The following is a 24,667-nucleotide window of genomic DNA, read 5'->3' as shown; positions in this document are numbered from 1 at the left end:
TATCGACGATGGCCCAGGTACACATTCTTCCTTCATTTGTCCAGGTATATACTTTCAGTGTCATCTAAACAGTGTGTGCATGCGTGGTATCCCTTGTTTGTCTGTCCTGAAAGGTTACTGAGAGCGGGCCAATCATTGATGGTTACAAACAGCAACGCGTGCAGGTTAAATTTGTGACAGCCCAAAATTTTGACCTTGATTTATTAATTAAAATGTTGCCAGGGAATAAAAAATTTTATTTTCTGGTTTTATCTGTTAATTTCAGGTAACTCTGTCCCTCTGAATTTTTGAATTTTTTCTTCTGGATGGAAACTTTAAAAAACAATATTGTTGGACTTGTATATCTCCCCAAGACCCTTTCTTTTATCAGTGGAATTATTTCTACAATTATTTTTCCTGAGCTTTATTTCTTTAAAAATGATTTGTCATAAGTTTTAGAGTTCCATTTACACTACAACCCTTTCCAATACTCCTTTAGAATTGCAGCCAAAATTTGGGGATGTCATGTGATGTTTCCACATCACTTTTGTGCAAAAATATCTTTTGGTCATTGGAGATTTTGAGCTCTACACCAAATTTTCAAATCTGGTCCAGTACATATTTTTGCACTACAACCTATTTAAATCTTTCTTTAAAAATTCTTCCAAGTGTTTGGAGATGTCAGTAGATGCATATATTTCAACTTTATGCAAAAACCCATGAGTGTTCTTTGAAAAATTTGAGCAAATCATCCTCTTTTGCTCTCTGGACCAGATTGGCATTTTCTACTGCAACTCCATTTTGTGTTGCTCTGTTGCCCATGATTCTTTTTCCTGCTTATAGTCCTCCCTACAAAACCCTTAAGTCCAGGAGAGTGAACCCATTGGAGTAATTTTGGTCCATGGAATGATAGCTTTTAGTTTCTGCTCAGAATTGGTTTTCTCAAAAACTTGCACTAACAAGTTTCTGGTCTTGACCAACTACCCTTACCACCTTCTTTAGCACCTAAAGAGACTAGGATCTGGAGATTTTGGCCACCCCAAGAGTTTCCTAGTTGCCCTTAGCATTTTGTCAAACACCTTGTGTGCATGGCCAGCTTTGGCATGATTTTTGGTTTTGCATTGTGAACTTGAGCCCCTGACCAATCCAACTTGTCCACTAAACCCCTAGACCACTCTAACCCAGACTTGTTAACTACCAGCCTCGCTCAAACCCTCTAGCCCACCTTGGCATTCGGTCGAGCATGTCGCATGCGTGCTCTGGGCGCGCCCAGAGCGCATGTTTTGCACACGCGCGCAGCCGAGCCGCCACGTCGCGCCCCTGGCCTTTGCTCGCCCGCAGTGCCGAGCCCCGGCCTCGCCCACTCGCCAGAACCCACCAAGCCACCCCTGGCGCCCTACAGCGCCGCCGTCAGGGCCCTCTTGGCGGCACGCCGGTGTACTCAGTGCGCCTTTGCTATGGACGGCGCCGCCCGAGCCACTCCAGCACGCCAGCTCGCCCCTGAACAGCCCGAGCTTATCCACGAGCCCGTCCGCTAGCGCCCGTCGTCGCCACGTCGCCCTGCTGGCAACAGGACGACGGTTCACCGGCGTTCTTATCCGCAGCCGCGGGAACCGACCTCGGCCGCCTATAGAAGGGGCCCTCGAGCTCGCCTAGGCCCTCAGGCAACCTCAAGCCAACCCTCTGGAGCTCCCCTAGCCCGCAATCGACCAAGGAAGGCCGTCTTCCCCCTCTCCGGTCAGCTCAGCCACCGCCATGTTCTGGTCCTGCTCGTCGCAACCAGAGCCTCCCCCGTCCGTCTGGAGCCACCGTTCAACTCCCCTGAACCTTGCGGAGCCACCCCACCTCTCAAACACGATCGGGAGCCACCGTAGCACAAACCCCCAATTGCTCCCGAAACGCCGTCTGCCGCGAAGCTCGCCGCCGGCAACTCCCTGCGTCCCCGCCAGCCTTTCGACCACGGGGAGGCCGCCCTGGACTGGCGGATCCATCCCTGCCCTCGGGGCCCCGTGGGGAGCCGCCGTTCGCCGGGGTCGATCGCCGGAGCCCCGCCTCTGTTCGGCCAGAGGAGGAAGGAGGCGGGGGAAAGACTAGTCAAACCTGACCAGTGGGCCCCCTGGACCCACTCTCAGTGACCCCGAGCCGGCCGGCGCTGTTCTAAGTGGAGGCGTAAAGCCCGAAGTACGTGTCCCCATCTCGAAAGTGCATTTCGTCCGAAACATTTTCTTTGCTGTTTTATTTTGAAATCAGATTTTGACTGAAACTTTGACTGCCTATATCTTTTTAAATAGAACTCCAAATGAATTGACTCTTTTTCCTACCTCTCTCAAATTCCACCTAGTTTATTTTAAGATTTATTTCAAAAATATCTAGGACAACTTTTTGCGCTGTTTTTAAAGTATGTGTTATTTGAACATTTTTGAAAATAGGAATTTGGAGGGGAGATTATAACTTTCAAAAGTTTTCGAGTGCACCTCACCCCTCCACACCTTGAAGGCAAGCATCTTGAACTCAGATATGATACAAGTTGGGTGCTGTTTTGCTAGAATATTCTAGAACTCCATCATTTATGCTAATGTGGAGTGCTGCTATTTTATGTGGAATCACACTCATGCATATAAGCACATGGTGAAAATCTTTTCTGTTATGTATGTAACATTGGTGACAGTAGCTACTTCTCATGCCACATCTGCCTGATTATAGTTCGGAGGGAGTCCGAAAGGAGGTTATGTTTCGGCGAACACAACCCCGTGACTAACGTCTCGTTGTGGCGAGAATGTGCAGTAAGGCATGATGGGGCATGAGGGGTGGTGACCCTGTCGGGAAACTATGAAGAACATTGCTATGCTAACCATGCAGGGAAAACATAAACCTCATGAGTCGGCCGTAGATCGAGTCTTGTTCCAGTAACCTCCCATACTTGTTTCGTACTACCACTTGTCCCTGCCATAGGTAGGGTACGGTTCAGTAAGTTGTCAACCCCTTACCAAGAACACACCGTACAGAGAGGCCATGGTGGAAGATACCGGAGGCATCCGGTAGGCATGCCACCTGGTCCGGGGGCATGGGTGTTTCCGGTTGCAGCCGAGGGGGTAGCTCCCTAGTTTGCGCGCGTTATAAATTTTGTGATCCCATGCTAAGTCGAGGATGTAGCCTCCCCACTTAGAGTTTTGCTTAACGGTGTCGTGGGTGATTCCAGACACCGATAAGTTAGGCTGGTGTGTGCGGTTAGGTGTGTTTTCAATTAAAAGACCGTAGACGGAATTAGTCCCGATGGACTAAAGGAATCCGTTACCCGTGGGTAAGGAGTACACCCTCTGCAGAGATTAAACATCTATTCGAATAGCCGTGTCCATGGTTAAGGACTACAGTCTGGGATGGGTAAAGTGTCGGTCTTCGTGTCGGTCTTCGGAGGAGAAAAACTATTAAACCAGAACTTGGATCGTGACTTGTGACTTGTGATGATTATGATTATTATTATTATGGACTAACCATTTACATTATTGGAATTATTGAGTATCCCTGGGACGGTTCTACCTCCTGGATATTCACCATGCTTATTTACCTTATAAGCCCTTTATGTGGTGTCGCTGAGACGCCCGACTGTGGCATGCTTGTTATTTATTTATCTTATAAGCCCTTTATGTGGTGTCGCTGAGACGCCCGACTGTGGCATGCTTGTTATTTATTTACCTTATAAGCCCTTTATGTGGTGTCGCTCAGACGCCAGACTGTGGCATGTTTGTTATTCTTTTATATAAGCCCTTTATGTGACGTCGCTCAGACGCCCGACTGAGGCACGCTTTATATTGTTACCCATTCAAGGTGTCGCTTCAGACACCCAATCGGTGCATTTTTAATTTCCTGCCTACGTGCATCGTGGGTTTTATTTTGGGACTGACTAAGTGATCGCGGACTATTTTAGTGCATGATTTTCACCTGCTATGTTATACCTGTTTTCATGATGTTTGCGAGTACATTCAACGTACTCACTGGCTTGTCCCTGGCTATTGTCTTGGCCAGATTTCTTGCGTTGAGAGGAGCGTTGCGACGACAGCCCCGGAACCTACGCAATGGAGATAGCAGCCTTGCGAAGATAGGAGTTATCCTGGTCAACTGTTCCTGTGGGAAATGGAGTCCCATAGACGCAGATGAACAACAAACCACTTCCGCCATCAGCCACTAGAAACCATTTGTTGTACTCATAGGCCACAATGGTCTTGTACTACATATTATGTACGTTGCTTGGAATTTCTGTATCAAGATTGTGCCTCATCAGCTAACAGTAATCCTAGGGCTAGTGAGCACAAGGGCCGTCATTTTGGGAAATTACTATCCTGAAAACTCGATCCTGACAAACTTGGTATCAGAGCCAGGCTGACCATTGGCTAATCCTATCTTAGCCAGGTCAATGAACCTAGGTTAACCGACCCACCAGACCTTAACCTAACCCCGGCCAAGCTTCTCGTGTAATATAGCCACACAGTGACCCCGAATCTTTTTGGCAGTCGGTGCCCAACCTATCAGCCTAGCCCGTCGATCACGCGCCAGTGACCGACACCTAAAATGTCTCATTCGCAAGCATGCGAAGGAAGGCTCCGTCTCATTTTTCTATAAAAAGGGCATGCTAGCCTCAACACAACACAACCTCTTCCCCCAACTCGAGGCATAATGCCTGGCCCTATTGTGCACAATGAGACCACAGCCACCAACCTTGTAGGTTTTCTGACCGTGCTCGCAAACCTCACCCGCCGTGCCTATGAATTAGAAGAGCCCCCAGAATATGTTGTGTACCAAGGACCCATGAGCGGTGAGAGCCATCAATTCTGGGCCACTGTACACATCTATGGTAGGGGTCTATCGCCAGAACGCCCCTACAGGTTCAATGGAAGGACAACTTCCTTTGAGCCATAAGCCATCCAACTAGCAGCTCGAGAGGCTATAGTTCAACTCCGGCACTTGTCGCCCAGAGTTAACTGTCGCTCGTTCTACTACTACCCTAGCCGTGATGGGTATGGTAGGCCGCCCCAGGTTGCTAACGGAGATCACAAGACGGATCCTGCGCTGTTGCATCTGGTGCGCTATGTAAGTGCACTAGACAAACTGTTCGATCAGATCACCCTTGATCTGATCGCAGCTCGTGGAGAACTGGTTCGCCGAGCCCCGGCAAGAGGAGAAGATGAGCCTGAAGCCGACAACCCAGTCGTGCTGTTCGGACAGCCGATCGAGTCCTTGAGAACTTCCCCAACCATCGGCCAAAATGCTTTGGTGTGCCCAGAAGTGCTTCGTCGCCTTTTGGGAACACGCTCCAACGGGATTGTGGCCAGCAACCCCCGCGATGGTCATCATCGCTACACCGACCCTGCAGCCCCTCAACCTCATCCAGCTAATCCCGACGGTGAAACCCGTGGAGAAGCCTCGACGTCCACAAGGCAAGCCCGCCTAGATATGAACGAAGTAGACTAAGTCGCTCGAGTAGTACCGAGCCTTAGTATTTCGACGCCTTGTAAAAGTGTGATCCTGTATCACCATTATTAAATGTTGTCTGCTTGTGTGCCCCTATCTTTGAATAGTAGTTCATGCATAAGTACATTAGCGTACAGTTGCATTTTTAAATTCCGGGCACAGCTACCAGAACCACCCCGACGACACCCACCGCAATGCGTCACTTTTGTGGGATATGTGTATCTGTAGCATTGACCCCGAACCCATAGAACAGAACCGACAAACTAGTTACACTTCACCACGGTAAATAACCCAGCCCCAACGCTATATAAAAGGCCACCTCGTGACCTTGCCAAGTGCCCCTCACCTTGTGCACAACACTCACAGCCATTTCTTTGCCATGCCGACCCCCCGGTATTTATCTGAGAACTCCAGATGCCACCCCAGGTAGTTTTGTCAAAATATTATGGGACTTTACCTGCAGTACCATGAGTGCCATCCATCCACCCCAGTACGAGTTGCTCAAATCGAGGATCACCCCATCCACCTCAAAATATTGGGCAGTGGTGCACATCCCTCCCACAAACACAAACCAAGACCCAACGGAAGTCTCCTTTATGGGGAAATCCATGCCGACTCCGCAAATGGCCATAGAGGCTGCTGCGTACGAAGCGCTTGCTCGTCTTCGATTCGCGGTACCCTATGCCAGCGAACGAGGATATTATTACTTTCCGAGTCATGCAGCACCCGGAGAAGTAGCATCTTTTCAAGGTGGACGAATCGAAAGAGACCCAGTACTGGCCAACCTTGCCGAGTATGTTATCGCTCAAGAGCGTTTGACTCAGCGGGTAATGGGTTATCTCCAGAGCCTCGCTGATTTAAATCCTCAGATTGCTATTGGCAGACCACTGAGGCCGGACCAGGAGAGACGCATTCATCGGCTAGTCAATCTGCTTTCCCCGATAGAAGAGGAGTGTGCCCCAGTACCAGAGACGTTTTCTCAGGATACTGTCCATTTACCGTTTTCATTGTAGACGTCACCGCTATGTTTATTATCCCAGCATCTATTTATGTGTTGCAACTTGTGCGTGGTATCCTAAATTTGTGCGATGGATCAAATATTTGGTTTCAATTATGTGAGTAGTTTTACTGCTGTTAATTTGGATTTAACTAATTTTCACTCGCGATAAATTTTGAAGTGAGATTTCCTTCCCTGAGTTGCTGCAGCATATACCTCTTCACGACATAGATTTTTATTCACGCAGCACCATAACAGCAGACTCAAAACCACAACAACTCGACCTCGTGCGCTAATTACAAATCCTCATGCACATTTTGCACCTAACTGATCACACCCGAGCACACCACAGTCTTAGTAGGAGAGATTTGTGAGTAATCATTCGGGCGCAAGTTGCTCCAGCACATTGACAGCAGTTAGCACTCGATGCCGCACCTAATCCTCATGATCACCGCCACCGTGGAGAGCTAACACTCGAGCGGCAGCATCACGACGATCATCAAGGATCATCGCGCACAGGAGCACGGAGAACCCCAGCAACGTCGCCAACCCTCCGCACATCAGGACCACGTACCAGTCCGGCATCACCTCCGCCATTCGAGCCTCATCTCGAGATCCTGCAAACAGAAATGGAGGAGAATGAAGGAGTAGGAGAAGCGAGGCCAGGTGTGAGGAAGAATAAAGGAGCACCGCGATCATTTTATAGCTCGAGATCGGTGTACGGTGGGCGAGGTCCACCAGCGCCGCTCGTCGCTCGATCGCCGGTGTTCGGTGGCGAATCCGCGAGCAGTGCCGACAGTGCACTGGCCCGCGAGGTGAGTGCACGCTGCACCGGCAGCTAGCACGCCGCGCACTACCACAGTACGGCCTAGATGCCCTACACGCTAGACGTCGCCGGTGGAGAAAGCGCAGGTAAGCACGCGAGAGAGAGGAAGAAGAGAGGGCCAGATGTAGAAGAAGAGACTGACAGTGGACCCCGGGTCCACCTGTCAGCCAGAGAGAGCACTGTGCTCTCGGGTACGACCAGCGTATTTTAGTAATTTAGAATTTTTATTCTAAATTTACTGTAACCAAAGTAGAAATATCTCGTTTTTCCCCAACCATGGATTTTTTCACGCAGCGCCAGTGTTCCACACTATAGTTTAACACCACTTATTGCCCTCTCACTGCAGATACATTTTATTGCATAAGTAAGATGTTTTTTTTGTAAGAGTAATGTTTGTTCAAAGAAGCTTTTAGCAAATCTCGAGGACGAGATTTTTCTTAAGGGGGGTAGTGTTGCGACACCCCAAAATTTTGACCTTGATTTATTAATTAAATTTTTGCCAAGGAATTAAAATTTTTATTTTCTGGTTTTATCTGTTAATTTCAGGTAACTCTGTCCCTCTGCAATTTTTGAGTTTTTCCTTCTGGATGGAAACTTTTCAAAAAAATATTGTTGGACTTGTAGATCTCCCCAAGACCCTTTCTTTTATCAGTGGAATTATTTCTACAATTATTTTTCCTGAGCTTTATTTCTTTAAAAATGATTTGTCATAAGTTTTAGAGTTCCATTTACACTACAACCCTTTCCAATACTCCTTTAGAATTGCAACCAAAATTTGGGGATGTCATGTGATGTTTCCACATCACTTTTGTGCAAAAATATCTTTTTGTCATTGGAGATTTTGAGCTCTACACCAAATTTTCAATTCTGGTCCAGTAGGTATTTTTGCACTACAACCTATTTAAATCTTTCTTTACAAATTCTTCCAAGTGTTTGGAGATGTTAGTAGATGCATATATTTCAACTTTATGCAAAAACCCATGAGTATTCTTTGAAAAATTTGAGCAAATCATCCTCTTTTGCTCTCTGGACCAGATTGGCATTTTCTACTGCAACACCATTTTGTATTGCTCTGTTGCCCATGATTCTTTTTCCTGCTTATAGTCCTCCCTACAAAACCCTTAAGTCCAGGAGAGTGGACCCATTGGAGTAATTTTGGTCCATGAAATGATAGCTTTTAGTTTCTGCCCAGAATTGGTTTTCTTGAAAACTTGCACTAACAAGTTTCTGGTCTTGACCAACTATCCTTACCACCTTCTTTAGCACCTAAAGAGACTAGGATCTGGAGATTTTGCCACCCCAAGAGTTGCCTAGTTTCCCTTAGCATTTTGTCAAACACCTTGTGTGCATGGCCAGCTTTGGCATGATTTTTAGTTTTGCATTGTGAACTTGAGCCCCTGACCAATCCAACTTGTCCACTAAACCCCTAGACCACTCTAACCCAGACCTGTTAACTGTCAGCCTCGCGCAAACCCTCTAGCCCACCCTGGCATTCGGTCGAGCATGTCGCGTGCCTGCTCTGGGCGCGCCCAGAGCGCCCGTTTTGCACGCGCGCGCAGCCGAGCCGCCGCGTCGCGCCCCTGGCCTTTGCTCGCCCGCAGTGCCGCGCCCCGGCCTCGCCCACTCGCCAGATCCTGCCAAGCCACCCCTGGCGCCCTACAGCGCCGCCGTCAGGGCCCTCTTGGCAACACGCTGGCGTACTCAGTGGGCCTCTGCCATGGACGACGCCGCCCGAGCCACTCCAGCGCGCCAGCTCGCCCATGAACAGCCCGAGCTTATCCACGAGCCCGTCCGCTAGCGCCCGTCGTCGCCACGTCGCCCTGCTAGCAACAGGACGGCGGTTCGCCGGCATTCTTATCCGCAGCCGCGGGAACCGACCTCGGCCGCCTATAAAAGGGGCCCCCGAGCTCGCCTAGGCCCTCAGGCAACCTCAAGCCAACCCTTTGGAGCTCCCCTAGCCCGCAATCGACCAAGGAAGGCTGTCTTCCCCCTCTCCGGTCAGCTCGGCCGCCGCCACGTTCCGGTCCCGCTCGTCGCAACCAGAGCCTCCCCCGTCCGTATGGAGCCACCGTTCAACTCCCCTGAACCTTGCGGAGCCACCCCACCTCTCAAACACGATCGGGAGCCACCGTAGCCCAAACCCCCAATTGCTCCCGAAACGCCGTCCGCCGCGAAGCTCGCCACCAGCAACTCCCTGCGTCCCCGCCAGCCTTTCGACCACGGGGAGGACCGCCCTAGACTGGCGGATCCATCCCTGCCCTCGGGGCCCCGTGGGGAGCCGTCGATCGCTGGAGCCCCGCCTCTGTTCGGCTAGAGGAGGAAGGAGGCGGGGGAAAGACTAGTCAAACCTGACCAGTGGGCCCCATGGACCCACTGTCAGTGACCCCGAGCCGGCCCGCGCTGTTTTAAGTGGAGGCGTAAAGCCCGAAGTACGTGTCCCCCTCTCGAAAGCGCATTTTGTCCGAAACGTTTTCTTTTCTGTTTTATTTTAAAATCAGATTTTGATTGATACTTTGACTGGCTATATCTTTTTAAATAAAACTCCAAATGAATTAATTCTCTTTCCTACCTCCCTCAAATTCCACCTAGTTTATTTTAAGATTTATTTCAAAAATATCTAGGACAACTTTTTGCGCTGTTTTTAAAGTATGTGTTATTTGAACATTTTTTAAATTAGGAATTTGGAGGGGAGATTATAACTTTCAAAAGTTTTGGAGTGCCCCTCACCCCTCCACACCTTGAAGGCAAGCATCTTGAACTCAGATATGATACAAGTTGGGTGCTGTTTTGCTAGAATATTCTAGAACTCCATCATTTATGCTAATGCGGAGTGCTGTTATTTTATGTGGAATCACACTCATGCATATAAGCACATGGTGAAAATCTTTTCTGTTATGTATGTGACATTGGTGACAGTAGCTACTTCTCATGCCACATGTGTCTGATGATAGTTCGGAGGGAGTCCGAAAGGAGGTTATGTTCCGGCGAACACAACCCCGTGACTGACGTCTCGTTGTGGCGAGAATGTGCAGTAAGGCATGATGGGGCATGAGGGGTGGTGACCCTGTCGGGAAACTATGAAGAACATTGCTATGCTAACCATGCAGGGAAAACATAAACCTCCTGAGTCGGCCGTAGATCGAGTCTTGTTCCAGTAACCTCCCATACTTGTTTGGTACTACCACTTGTCCCTGCCATAGGTAGGGTACGGTTCAGTAAGTTGTCAACCCCTTACCAAGCACACACCATACAGAGAGGCCATGATGGAAGATACCGGAGGCATCCGGTAGGCATGCCACCTGGTCCGGGGGCATGGGTGTTTCCGGTTGCAGCCGAGGGGGTAGCTCCCTAGTTTGCACGCGTTATAAATTTTGTGATCCCATGCTAAGTAGAGGTTGTAGCCTCCCCACTTAGAGTTTTGCTTAACGGTCGTGGGTGATTCCAGACACCGATAAGTTAGGCTGGTGTGCGCGGTTAGGTGTGTTTTCAATTAAAAGACCGTAGACGGAATTAGTCCCGATGGACTAAAGGAATCCGTTACCCGTGGGTAAGGAGTACACCCTCTGCAGAGATTAAACATCTATTCGAATAGCCGTGTCCATGGTTAAGGACTACAGTCTGGGATGGGTCAAGTGTCGGTGTTAGTGTCGGTCTTTGGAGGAGAAAAACTATTAAACCAGAACTTGGATCATGACTTGTGACTTGTGATGATTATGATTATTATTATTATGGACTAACCATTTACATTATTGGAATTATTGAGTATCCCTGAGACGGTTCTACCTCCTGGATATTCACCATGCTTATTTACCTTATAAGCCCTTTATGTGGTGTCGCTGAGACGCCCGACTGTGGCATGCTTGTTATTTATTTATCTTATAAGCCCTTTATGTGGTGTCGTTGAGACGCCCGACTGTGGCATGCTTGTTATTTATTTACCTTATAAGCCCTTTATGTGGTGGCGCTCAGATGCCCGACTGTGGCATGTTTGTTATTCTTTTGTATAAGCCCTTTATGTGACGTCGCTCAGACGCCCGACTGAGGCACGCTTTATATTGTTACCCATTCAAGGTGTTGCTTCAGACACCCGATCGGTGCATTTTTAATTTCCTGCCTACGTGCATCGTGAGTTTCATTTTGGGACTGATGAAGTGATCGCGGACTATTTTAGTGCATGATTTTCACCTGCTATGTTATACCTGTTTTCATGATGTTTGCGAGTACATTCAACGTACTCACTGGCTTGTCCCTGGCTATTGTCTTGGCCAGATTTCTTGCGTCGAGAGGAGCGTTGCGACGACAGCCCCGGAACCTACGCAATGGAGATAGCAGCCTTGCGAAGATAGGAGTTATCCTGGTCAACTGTTCCTGTGGGAAATGGAGTCCCATAGACGTAGATGAACAACAAACCGCTTCCGCCATCAGCCACTAGAAACCATTTGTTGTACTCATAGGCCACAATGGTCTTGTACTACATATTATGTACGTTGCTTGGAATTTATGTATCAAGATTGTGCCTCATCAGCTAACAGTAATCCTGGGGCTGGTGAGCACAAGGGCCGTCCTTTTGGGAAATTACTATCCTGAAAACCCGGTCCTGACAAAATTCCACCTGTTTGTGATCATCCCACGTACGTACACCGTGTCCATTCCACATCTGTAAAAGTTCTTCAACTAATGGCCTGAGGTACACATCAATGTCGTTGCCGGGTTGCTTAGGGCCTTGGATGAGAACTGGCATCATAATGAACTTCTGCTTCATGCACATCCAAGGAGGAAGGTTATACATACATAGAGTCACGGGCTAGGTGCTGTGATTGCTGCTCTGCTCCTCGAAAGGATTAATGCCATCCGCGCTTAAACCACACCATACATTCCTTGGGTCAGCTGCAAACTCAGCCCAGTACTTTCTCTCGATTTTTGTCCACTGCGACCCGTCAGCGGGTGCTCTCTACTTCCCGTCTTTCTTACGGTCCTCACTGTGCCATCGCATCAACTTGGCATGCTCTTCGTTTCTGAACAGACGTTTCAACTGTGGTATTATAGGAGCATACCACATCACCTTCGCAGGAACCCTCTTCCCGGGGGGCTCGGCGTCAACATCACCAGGGTCATCTCGTCTGATCTTATACCGCAATGCACCGCATACCGGGCATGCGTTCAGATCCTTATACGCACCGCGGTAGAGGATGCAGTCATTAGGGAATGCATGTATCTTCTGCACCTCCAATCCTAGAGGGATATGACCTTCTTTGCTGCGTATGTACTGTCGGGCAATTCGTTATCCTTTGGAAGCTTCTTCTTCAATATTTTCAATAGCTTCTCAAATCCTTTGTCAGGCACAGCATTCTCTGCCTTCCACTGCAGCAATTCGAGTACGGTACCGAGCTTTGTGTTGCCATCTTCGCAATTGGGGTACAACCCTTTTTGTGATCCTCTAACATGCGATCGAACTTCAGCTTCTCCTTTTGACTTTCGCATTGCGTCCTTGCATCGACAATGACCCGGCGGAGATCATCATCATCGGGCACTGGTTCCTCTGGATCTTCAGCAGCTTCCCCCCTTGCAGCATCATTGGGCACATCGTCTGGTTCCTCTGGATCTTCAGCAGCTTCCCCCGTTGCAGCATCACCGTATTCAGGGGGCACATAGTTGTCATCGTCCTCTTCTTCTTCGCCGTCTTCCATCATAACCCCTATTTCTCCGTGCCTCGTCCAAACATTATAGTGTGGCATGAAACCCTTGTAAAGCAAGTGGGTGTGAAGGATTTTCCGGTCAGAGTAAGACTTCGTATTCCCACATGTAGGGCATGGACAACACATAAAACCATTCTGCTTGTTTGCCTCAGCCACTTCGAGAAAATCATGCACGCCCTTAATGTACTGGGAGGTGTGTCTGTCACCGTACATCCATTGCCGGTTCATCTGCGTGCATTATATATAATTAAGTGTGTCAAAAACCATTACAGAACATCATTAATAGATAATTAAGTGACCCAATTAATAGAAGTTCATCATCACAATTAAACCAAAGTACATACATAGTTCTCATCTAACAACATATATATAGCTCTCGAGAGCATCTAATTAATTAAACCATACATTGAAACTATGTAAAACATTTCAATGCGAAAAAAATGCGATCATAATCGCAACCAAGGTAACAATTGATCCAACGACATAATGATACCAAGCCTCGGTATGAATGGCATATTTTCTAATCTTCAAGCGCATTGCATCCATCTTGACCTTGTGATCATCGACGACATCCGCAACATGCAACTCCAATATCATCTTCTCCTCCTCAATTTTTTTATTTTTTCCTTCAAGTAATTGTTTTCTTTTCCAACTAAATTTAACCTGTCGACAATAGGGTCGGTTGGAATTTCCGGTTCAACCACCTCCTAGATAAATAAAATCTATGTCATGTTGGTCGGCATATTTTTCATAAACAATAAATGAACCAAATAGTTATAAAAAAGATAATATATACCACATCCGAATCATAGACAGGACGAGGGCCGACGGGGGCGGATACCAAAACCATCGCACTATGTAATAAGAAGGAATAATAAAAGTAACAAAATTAGACAAGTATCTATCTAAAGTAAGAATTTTTTTCTTTCAGAAAGAAGATAAGAACAAGAGGCTCACCACGGTGGTGCTAGCGACGAGATCGGCGCGGGCGATCGACGGCGGTGAAGACAGGGACGGGACGTGACGAACCGCTAAACCTAGACAAATCTCGGGGAAAATGGAGCTTGGAGGTCGAGTTTCGAGAGGAGAAAGATTAACTAGTGTGGCTCAGACATTTCATCGAACACCTCATGTGCATCGGAGGTGAGCTAGAGCACCCAAATGCCCTCCCCTCGCCGGCCAGAAAAAACAGAGCACTATGGAGTGTTCTGCTGTGGCGATGGGGTATATATAGGAAACACATTGGTCCCGGCTCGTGGCACCAACCAGGACTAAAGGGGGGGCATTGGTCCTGGTTGGTGCCACAAACCGGTACGCATGCCCCCCTTTAGTCCCTGTTGGTGGCACCAACCGGGACCAAAGGCCTTGTGCTGCCCCGCGTCAAATTTTAGTCCCACCTCGCTAGTTGAGAGAGCTCGAGAGTGGTTTATAAGCGCTGCCGCGCCCACCCTCTCGAGCTCCTCTCAACAACAGGCTTTCGGGCCTAACCCTTCTCTTTGCCTGTGGGGCCTACTGGGCCTTCTGCGGGCCTGAATCCTGGCCCATGGATGGGTTTCAAGTCATATTCAGGCCGTGGTGGCCCAGTAGGTGGCATAATTTTTTCCCTGTTTTTTGTTTTCTCTTTTGCTTTATTTATTTTGTTTTGTTTCTACTTACAACAAAAAACTTATTTATTTTATTCCATTTTGTTTCTAATTACTTATGTATTTTACTTTATTTCTTTTGCTTTATTTATTTTATTAAGGTTTATTTATTTTATTTACTATAGTTTTATTTATTTAATTTTATTAAGGTTTATTTATTTTTATTTAGTTTATTAAGGTTTATTTATTTTATTTACTATAAAAAATGAACATAGATGCGCCTATAGAGAAAATTCAACCTAAATTCATAATAAATTTCTATGAAATTCAAAGAAATTTACTCTGAATTTATGTCAAATTCCCTGTATAAGGGCATCTATTTTCACTTTGGGAGGAGCTCAACAAGGCAGAGAGGGACGGGCTTATAAACTGGTGTGAGCGCCCTTCGGTTGGCGAGGTGGGACTAAACTCTGACCTCAACTAGGACCAACCCTTTAGTCCCGGTTTGTGGTATGAACCGGGACTAAAGGGTGAGCCTCTGGTCCCGGTTCAAGCCACCAACCGGGACCAATGGTGGTGGGCCAGGAGCGAGGCCCATTGGTCCCGGTTTGTCCCACCAACCGGGACCAAAGGGGCCGGACGAACCGGGACCAATGCCCCCACGAGGCCCGGCAGGCCCCTGGCCGCACGAACCGGGACCAATGCTCACATTAGTCCCGGTTCGTGACTGAACCGGGACTAATGTGAATATTGCCCTATGACCAAAACCCAGTTTTCTACTAGTGCTGTGGCATCCAACGTAACGGAACGCCGTTAAGCTATCGGGTCTAGTTTTGGATCCGATAACCCGTTAACATCCCCGACCAATGGGGATTTTCCATGTGTAAAATCACCATTGGACGGAGGAAACACGTGCCGGCTTACCGTTGGGACAGATGTCATCCACTCATTGGACCCAAGGCGTCTATGATATGTCGACACGTGGCACGACTCAACAGAGGCCCATTCCTGTGAAAAGGCCGGTCCGTTTGACTTGGCCACGAGGTGGTGGGCCGGCCCACGGAAAGCCTGTTAACGACATGTTCGCATACACTACTAGGAAACGGGCTATAGATAGTATGGACACTAACGGCGCACCACACATGTGGTGCGCCACTACTATATACTAATGTCGCACCATGTGTTGGTACGCCACTACTGACAATTTTTTTTATTTTTTTTCAAAACTAGTAATGGCGCATCACACCCTCGGTGCGGCACTACTAACAATTTTTTTTCAAAACTAGTAATGGCGCACCGAGGGGACAGTGCGCCATTACTAGTTTTAACTAGTAATGGCGCACCACACCCTCGGTGCGCCACTACTAACAAATTGTTTTTTATTTTTTTTTCAAAGTTAGTAATGGCGCACCGTGGGTGTGGTGCGCCATTACTAGTTTACAAACTTTGCCCAAAAATTCCACCGAATGCACCCCCCCCCCCCCCCCCCCCCCGTGGACAGCCTTTTCAGTTTTAGAAAAAATGAAAGAAAATGATGGAAATGTCAAAAAAATAAAATAAAATAAGTTTCCCATGTGATATGTGGTCTAGTTGTTGGGAAAATTTACAAATATGAATTTCGACTTTATTTGCAAAATCTCTCAGGAATTTGTAAAATGGGCATAACATTTGCATACGAACTCGGATTAAAAAGTTTTTTATATGAAAAATCATCTACTCGAAAAGATACGGGGCTTTTAAGATCTAGAGGGGGAAAATGAAAAAAATCAAACTTACTAGTGGCGCACCATTTGCTAGGTGCGCCACTAGTAATAGAAAAAAAATAGTTTCAAATTTAAAAAAATGTTCAAAATATGATACGTAATATGAAGGGAAGTTTCAAATATTTTTTCAAAATTTCATCACAGTCATGAACATGAACAAAGTCCTAGACATCAACAAGGTTTAATAGGATTGATATGCTAGATATATCAACAAGTTCCTGTTAAGTGAGCTGGTGCTGGGGTTGATAGAACTCTGAAGTTAAGCGTGCTTGGGCTGGAGTAGTGTGAGGATGGGTGACCTTTCGGGAAGTTTGACCATGGAGTGCGATTTGACTTGAGATTAAGCATATTGACCCGAGATTAAGCCATAGTGACCCGATATTAAGAAAAAATTGAAAGAAAATGAAAAAACAATTTAAAAAAATTTCTAACAAAAAATTGAAAAAAAATGTTAGTAATGGCGCACTTCTATGTGGTGCGCCATTACTAAGTCAGATAGTAATGGCGCACTGTGGGATATACTAATGGCGGACTCCCTGGTGCGCCATTAGTATACCAGATAAAAAATTCTAATGGCGTGATGCTAGTGGCGCACCTGTAGTGCGCCATTAGTAGCCAAAACAGGTGCGCCACTAGCAGGCCTTTCCCTAGTAGTGATATAGCCCATTTACAACCCGCTAACTCAAGGCGGTATTAGGCCCAGTAGCGTCATCTGGGCCGTCCAATATGATTCCAGCCCGTTGTAACTTCCGACCTATGTATGGCCCATGACTTCTTTCGGCCTATATGAGTCCCTTTGTATGTCTTGGCCCATTAACGGCCCGTGGTGAAACCGGCCCGTAATGAACAGTGTACCACTTTATACCCATTAGCGGCCCATTATTCCATTGGGTTGTTTCCAGCCCGTGTTACCTTTCGGCCTTCTCAGGGCCCATTTATTCTTGGGCTCATTTCCAGCATTCGGTTACTTACGGCCCGTTACTGGCCTTTTCTGCTTGTGGGCCAAATTCAGCCCGTGGATACAGTCGGCCCGTTTGTGGCCCGTTAATCTGTTGGGCCATTTTCATAGCATCATCAAATACGGGCTATTGACGGCCCATTATGGTCAGCCCATAAAACGTACGATTTCCACTCTAGCCCGTTTACGGCCCATTATATGGTCCGTACAAGGCCCATAGATGAGACGGCACGTAGAAGGCCCATGGATCCTATGGGACGTAGAAGGCCCATTGGTCCGACGGCCCATTGAAGGCCCATGGATCCGATGGCCCATAGAAGGCCCATGGATCCGACGGCTCATAGAAGGCCCATGGATCGTCCGTCCCGTAGATGGCCCATGGATCGTACGGCCCGTGGAGGGCCATGGTCTCGGCGAGTTGGCCCCCGTTTGAACGATATAGCATATTCAAAGCAGTATCCTACTCTATACTATCACCTCTAACAAACATACACTATACAACAAAGAGACCAAGGCATAGAAACGTAGAATAATCCTACACTGTACAATAAAGAAATTACAGCCGATTATACCCACTGGGCACTATGGTTCGGCACCGGTGATAATAAAGCATACACAAACAGCAAATTACATACACTGAGCAAATACAGCTCATACATCATGACGCGGATAAACATAACTCCATTTGAACTATAATCTCTTCAGAAAATAGGATTGGCCGGATTAAGATAATACAAATTTCAGTCTGCAAAATCTCCAATTCCTTCGTGGCTACCTCAGTGTCTTGTTTCATTTTTTTGACTCCTGCATCTAATACCTGCATGTCAAGTCTCAGCTTGTTGATTGTACGTTGAGAATCATGTACACGTTGTCTTGCCACCTCTAGTTGATGCTCGAGAACATCAGCACATTCCAATTCCAATCCATAATCATTCGGTAACGGCCATGCCGCACTACTCGCAGATCTTTGTCTTGATGTCACTTCATCCTGAAATGTTTCTGTAAGTACACATGACTAGGGCAAAAATATAGTTACAACAGTGAAGCGAGCAAGACAGACTATTTTGTACTCCCTCTGCCCAAAATAAGTGTCTCAAGGTTAGTACAACTTTGTACTAGAGCTAGTACAAAGTTAAGACACTTATTTTGGGACGCAGGGACTACATGGCAAAACAGGACTAACAATAATGTTACACGTCATGAAGCATAAGCAGGTGATATTTTAAAAATTATAAAAAAGGTAGTCTGTGCAGCCTGCATACAGAAATCTCTCTTAGCTCACTAGAGGAGCATGATGTTGGGGCCCAATCCAAAACACACACAAGTTACAAATTTAGACAACATGTTGCGTATAAGTAAGCAAGCCGTTGGCCATTCTGTAGCTCAATTAATATCTTAGGGAGCATAATGAACAGCAGAGGGTTTCATACAAACATACTACATCAAGCAAACCTATGCAATCATTAGCCTAGTATAAACTAGATTGTGAGCCTCATGCAATAATAGTTGGTTAATAGACTTCAAAGCTTCAGGCACACTTCGGCAGAGTAATTAAATGGTAAGGCCTTTAATTATGTCAACTAATAGTTATACAAGTACCCAACATCAGGCATCATTCTTTGGGCATCTCATTAACTGAGGATAAATAAAGCAATTGAAAAAGAGCAAATTAACTATGCCTGAAACAAACAAGGAATTGAACTGTTGAGATGGATACAGTGACTTACCTTAAAAGGTTGAAGAGGCTCAGCGCAGCTCCTACTTCTCTTGCAAGGCTCCTTCCTAACATCTTGTACTTGGAAATCCTCAATCTTATCTCCATTGCACCCCCCCCTTCAAGGTGACACAAACTAGTTACTCGTCTCCTTGGAAGATAAATATGCATACTTTCCAGTCTGTGAACACAAAAGGATGATATTATAAAAAAACAACACCACATAATGAAACATGCCGCATATCTTGCACTTGCACAAAATGAAATGAGCATTTACTATGTCTGCACTATGTAAAAACTAGGCATACCTTCAAACTGGATCTCCAAGTACTCTTGGAGAGCCTACTTTAGTGTACAACCAAACCTTTATGTCACCTATGAGTTATACAAGGCCCTACTACAGCAGCCCTTACTGTTTAAATCTTTGACAAGCTCGGTTAAAGTGTTAGGTCAAGAAGAACAAGTAATCAAAGCAAACGGTCCTAGTATGGCTGGATGATGCAAACAAGCAATTGAACAGATGTGTGAGCAAATCTTACACATCAAGAAAAGAAGCAAAAAAGGAGGCTTAAATACCATCACTTGACTAACCAGATTTAAGGGGCATTTAAACTTCGTGTGCAACGTAAGAACTAACATAAACATTGCATATTACAGATTCTACAATGGAATGCACATCTATTAGGTTATGCCATGTATGATGATGCCTAAATGTACACTATAGCAGGCAAGAGTGATTCATCATTGCACGCACAATTCACTACAAGAAATATGTCAACTAGTGACCTTCTGTCAGTGACCCTGGAAGAATTGGTCATACATCTATGACCATTTGAGACCAATTGGTAAACAATTGTTCAAGGGGCTCCAAACCCTAAACTATAACGACCATTTTGGTCAGAAAGGTCATAATTTCCTTACACGAAATGGTCATAAAGCAGATAGCACTGGTTCACTGCCTTATTTCAAGCTGATCATGACCAATATAGATGGTTATAACCTTGTAAATTGTGGTGGGTTGCTATGACTAGGCTCCGCCTCATTAGTTTTGCCTATGTGTGATGTCCATGTGTCAATTTTTGCCCTAGGTTGTGAAGCAACCTATATTTTTGTCATTCTCAAAATCCCCAAAACAATCTCATAAATTCTTTGGGTCATATCTTCGTCAAATATGTAAAAAAACCTTCCTTGCCTAGTTCAAAAAATTAAACAATATTCATTTTCCTATTCTTTTCAGAACAACACTTTGTGAAGGAAGTGCTATTTATATATTCTTGATTGCCCTAAAAAATTTTGGGCACTATTTCCTATCCAAATCATTGCCTCATGACAAAATTAAGCTCCATTTGCCTTGTAAATCTTCCTCAGCAAATTTCCAAAGTTTTTGTCCACCTAGAACCTTTGTGAAAGAAGTACTAACTATGCATATCCCAATGAGTTGAATTTTTGCCACATATTCTATATGCCTATGTAACTTACCTACACCAAATTTGAGCTCAGTTCATTTAGCCAATTTCTCTCACTAATTTTCCGAAGTTTCTGTCCAGAGAAGAGTATTGTGAAGGAAGTGCTATTTATATATTCTTGGTTGCCCTCAAAAAATTTGGGCACTCTTTCCTATCCAAATCATGACTCATGATAAAACTCAGCTCCATTTGCCTAGTAAATCTTCCTCGGCAAAATTCCAAAGTTTTTGTCCACCTAGAACCTTTGTGAAAGCAGTACTAGCTATGCATATCCTAATGAGTTGAATTTTTTCCACATATTCTATATGCCTATGTAACTTACCTACACCAAATTTGACCTCATTTCATTTAGCCAATTTCTCTCACTAATTTTCCGAAGTTTCTGTCCAGAGAAGAGCATTGTCAAGGAAGTACCACTTTGGCATGTCCAAATAGTATCCATTTTCTACAATGCTTTCCTATGCCCAAATAACCATCCTCCACCAAATGCCAGCTCAATCCATTCATTATTTTGCGCCCAGCTTCAACATTCGTATTTATGTCCAGTGTGGTACTTTGCAAAGCAAGTACCACCTAGGCTCCTCCTTTTCAGTTGAAAATTTGTGAAGACGATCTTCTTAGTAACTGATAATCCTCAGCCAAAACTCACGCTCATTAGCCATGTGCATTTCCCGTACCTCTAATCAAACACTTGGCTGCTAATTCATGTTTGAGCATAGATCGGTCCCCTCGTGAGAATCTTATGTTGGAATTTTCTTCCTAGCACCTACTTGGGGAGTGCCCAACCCACTAGACATGCCTAGGCCGCCCAGAACAAATGGCAACGCCACGGTCACGCGGTGACCACGCAGCGGGTATGCGAGTTTAGGCGCTCTAGAGTTGGGGCCCTCGGCCACTGTCCAAACCTCGGCGTATCGCCACCAAACCATGTATTTATGATTAAAATAGGTACTTATGTAACTAGAAATGATTTTTGGAAAAAATAAATAGCAAACTATGAGGCAACTGCAGTTCAAATTTGACCCGCTTCCAGCTGAATCGGCGGAAATTTGTCTCTTTCACGAGAGGTGGATCGAAACTTTTGACACCCAACAATTTTTTCAACTGTGCATTAAATATGTCCTTGTATTTTAGAAAATTGATTTGGTCCAATTTTGCAACTAATATATGGTAGGTCCTTCACAAAAAAATCATTTTGGGCACTTAGAAAATGGAAAATGAATTTTTCATCCAAAGAAAATGAAAACTTACTTAGGCAACATTGTTTGTCATTCCAAGATGCAGCCATATGCACAATATAAGATCATTTGAACAAACTATGTCATGAATGTGGCCATACGATTGAGCATTTTAGTTGAAAGCCATGCATCTTCACACTTGATGGCTCGCTTCTGAGAACCCTTTTTAAAAATAATTGCCGTATTACAATTTTATAATTTTTTCTGGTAACTTGGCCACATATAATGACACAATGCGAAGGTTTTCCAATTTTTTGATTTTTTTGAATTTCTTATGCCCATTCCAAAATCCGTCAAAACGGCGGGAATAACCGTTCCTAGCTAGTGGTTGAATCTTGCAATTTTTTTAGTGTTTCTATGATTAAATAGATACTTATGTACGTAGGAATGATTTTTGGAAAAATAAAGAGCAAACTATGAGGTTCCTACAGTTCAAATTTGACCCGCTTCCTTCTGAATCGATCGAAGTTTGTCTTTTTCACCAGAGGTGGATCAAATCTTTTGACACCCAACCATTTGGTCAGTTGTGCATTAAATATGGCCTAATATTTTAGAAAATTTATTTGGTCCAATTTTCCAACAAATATATGGTACCTCCTTCACAAAAAAACTCATTTTGGGCTCTCGAAAAATGGAAAATGATTTTTTTGTTCAAAGAAAATGAAAAATTCCTTAGGCAACATTGTTTGCCATTCGAATATGCACCCTTGTGCACAATATGAGATCATTTTAACAAACTATGTCATGAATGTGGCCATAAGATTGATCATTTGGCATGAATGCCATTGATCTCCACACATGATAGCTCGTTTCTGAGAACAATTTTTTAAAAGAATTATCGTATTACAAGTTCATTATTTGTACTGGTAACTGGCCACATATGGTGACACAATACGAAGGTTTTGCAATTTTTTAATTTTTTATGCCCGTTTTGAAATTCGGTCAGAACGACGGGAATGACCGTTCCTAGCTAATGGTTGAATCTTGGATTTTTTTGGTGTTTCTCTGATTAAATAGATACTTATTCACCTTCAAATGATTTTTGGAAAAAATAAGTAGCAAACTATGAGGCAGTTGTTGTTCAAATTTGACCCGCTTCCTGCTGAAACGGCGGAATTTTGTCTTTTTTCACCAGAGGTGTATAAAAACTTTTGACAACCAACCATTTTGTCAATTATGCGTTAAATATGGCCTAATATATTATAAAAATGATCTGGTCCCATTTTGCAACAAATATATCGTAGGTCATTTGCAAAAAAATTAATTTAGGCACTCGAAAAGTAGAAAATGAATTTTTTTGACCAATATAGATGGTCATAACGTCATACTGTATTCTGATTGGTCCGTGGACGTCTCACGCGGATCATGCATTGAACAACGTCGGATGTTCGTGGATCCAACGACAGTCCTTAGCCCTTCCACACCATCCCCGAAACCCTGGCTCTGCCCTATGGTCATTTTGCATCCACCCCCCGCTCCTTTCTTTCCCTCGCTCTCTTCTCCTCCTCTCCGCTTCTAGATCCGCCGAGCTCCTCTCGATCCCCTCCCCTCCAGCCCTCGCCGCCACCAGCCCCTTCCAGATCGCCGCCGCCTCCCCATCAGCTCCACCGGTGAGCCCTTCCTCACTGCATCGCAACCCCCGCGCCCATCCATGGCCACCCCCGCACCCTTCCATGGCCACCCCCGAGCCCTTCCATCAGCATCCATGGCCTCCCCCGCGCCCTTGCTCACCGCATCGTCACCCCGACCCCCTCCCTTCCTATCCCCGATGCTCCCCTCGCTCCGGGCCTTCATCCTCTGCGGCCAAATCAACCGGGCGCGGCCCCTACCCTAGGCAGGGAGGGCGGATCGCCGCGGTGCAGGCGCACGGGAAGGGCCGGCGGCGGAAGCGCATCCCCAAGATCGAGCCCGTCAAGCACCGGGTCGAAGTCTCTCCTTTATGGAGCTCGATGTGCGGGTGCGCGGAGGCGCTCGTGAGGGTGGTGTTGGCCTTCTTTGACGCCTTCCTCGTCGACTGCTTCCTCTTCTGGTGCCGCCGCCGCTGCCATCGCCCCGGCCCCGACAGCCCCGCCTCCGCCCACCCGGTCAGCCAACCCTTCCTCTCCCTCTCCCACTCCCACGCGTCCGACTCCTCGGTTCATTCGTGCTTCGAGCCAAGGCGGTGATCTTTTTATTTTTTGGTGCGTTCATGTCTATGCAGGATCCGCTCGTGCCCAAGGACTGGGCAGGGGAGGCGCTCATGAGGGCGGCGGTGGCCGTCTTTGACGCCGTCCTTGTCGACTGTGCTGTGGCTGACCTCTCTACCGCTGGTTGGACGTCCGTGTGGTACTGTTTCAAGTTTCATTGATCCTTGTAGTGGTTAAAGTAGCATTTCTTTCAAAAGAAACAAGTTGCTCTAGTGCTGAAACTTTCTGCATAAACATGCCAGTTGATGAAGCTAAGTGACAAGGACGTAGTCGAGATGGTGTTCTTCCCAGTCATAAATGAAGCATGTCGTGTCCTTCATGAGGGCATTGCGGTCAAGGCGTCCGATCATGACATCGCCTCAAACTTCGGCATGGGTTTCCCACCTTACAGGTCAGTTTTTAAGATGCCTGGTCAAATTTGCCTCTTGTTATGAACCTTACAGGTCCTGCTGTAGAGATTTACTAGCAACTACTTACTCGCCTGTCAATTAGTGCAACTAGGGGAGGGGTCATGTTATGGGTAGATTCCATAGGCGCAAAATACATCCACGGCATGTTGCAGGAGTGGGCGAAGAGGTACGGCAGCTTCTTCAAGCCTTGCTCCTACCTCGCCGAAAGAGCAGCAAAGGGGATTCCTCTTGTGAGCATGAGTGGCATTCCTCTAGTGAACACAGTCGACGCCCTCCTCGTCGACTATGCTGTGGCTGACCTCTTTGACGCTAGTTAGAGTAGCATCTTCGATGAACTAAATTGATGATTACTGTTGTTAAGTTGGGACTTGCAGGCAGTAGTTCC

This window comes from Aegilops tauschii, chromosome 7, assembly GCF_002575655.3.
Source record: "Aegilops tauschii subsp. strangulata cultivar AL8/78 chromosome 7, Aet v6.0, whole genome shotgun sequence".
Taxonomy (NCBI): domain Eukaryota; kingdom Viridiplantae; phylum Streptophyta; class Magnoliopsida; order Poales; family Poaceae; genus Aegilops; species Aegilops tauschii.
Note: the sequence above shows the minus strand (reverse complement) of the source record.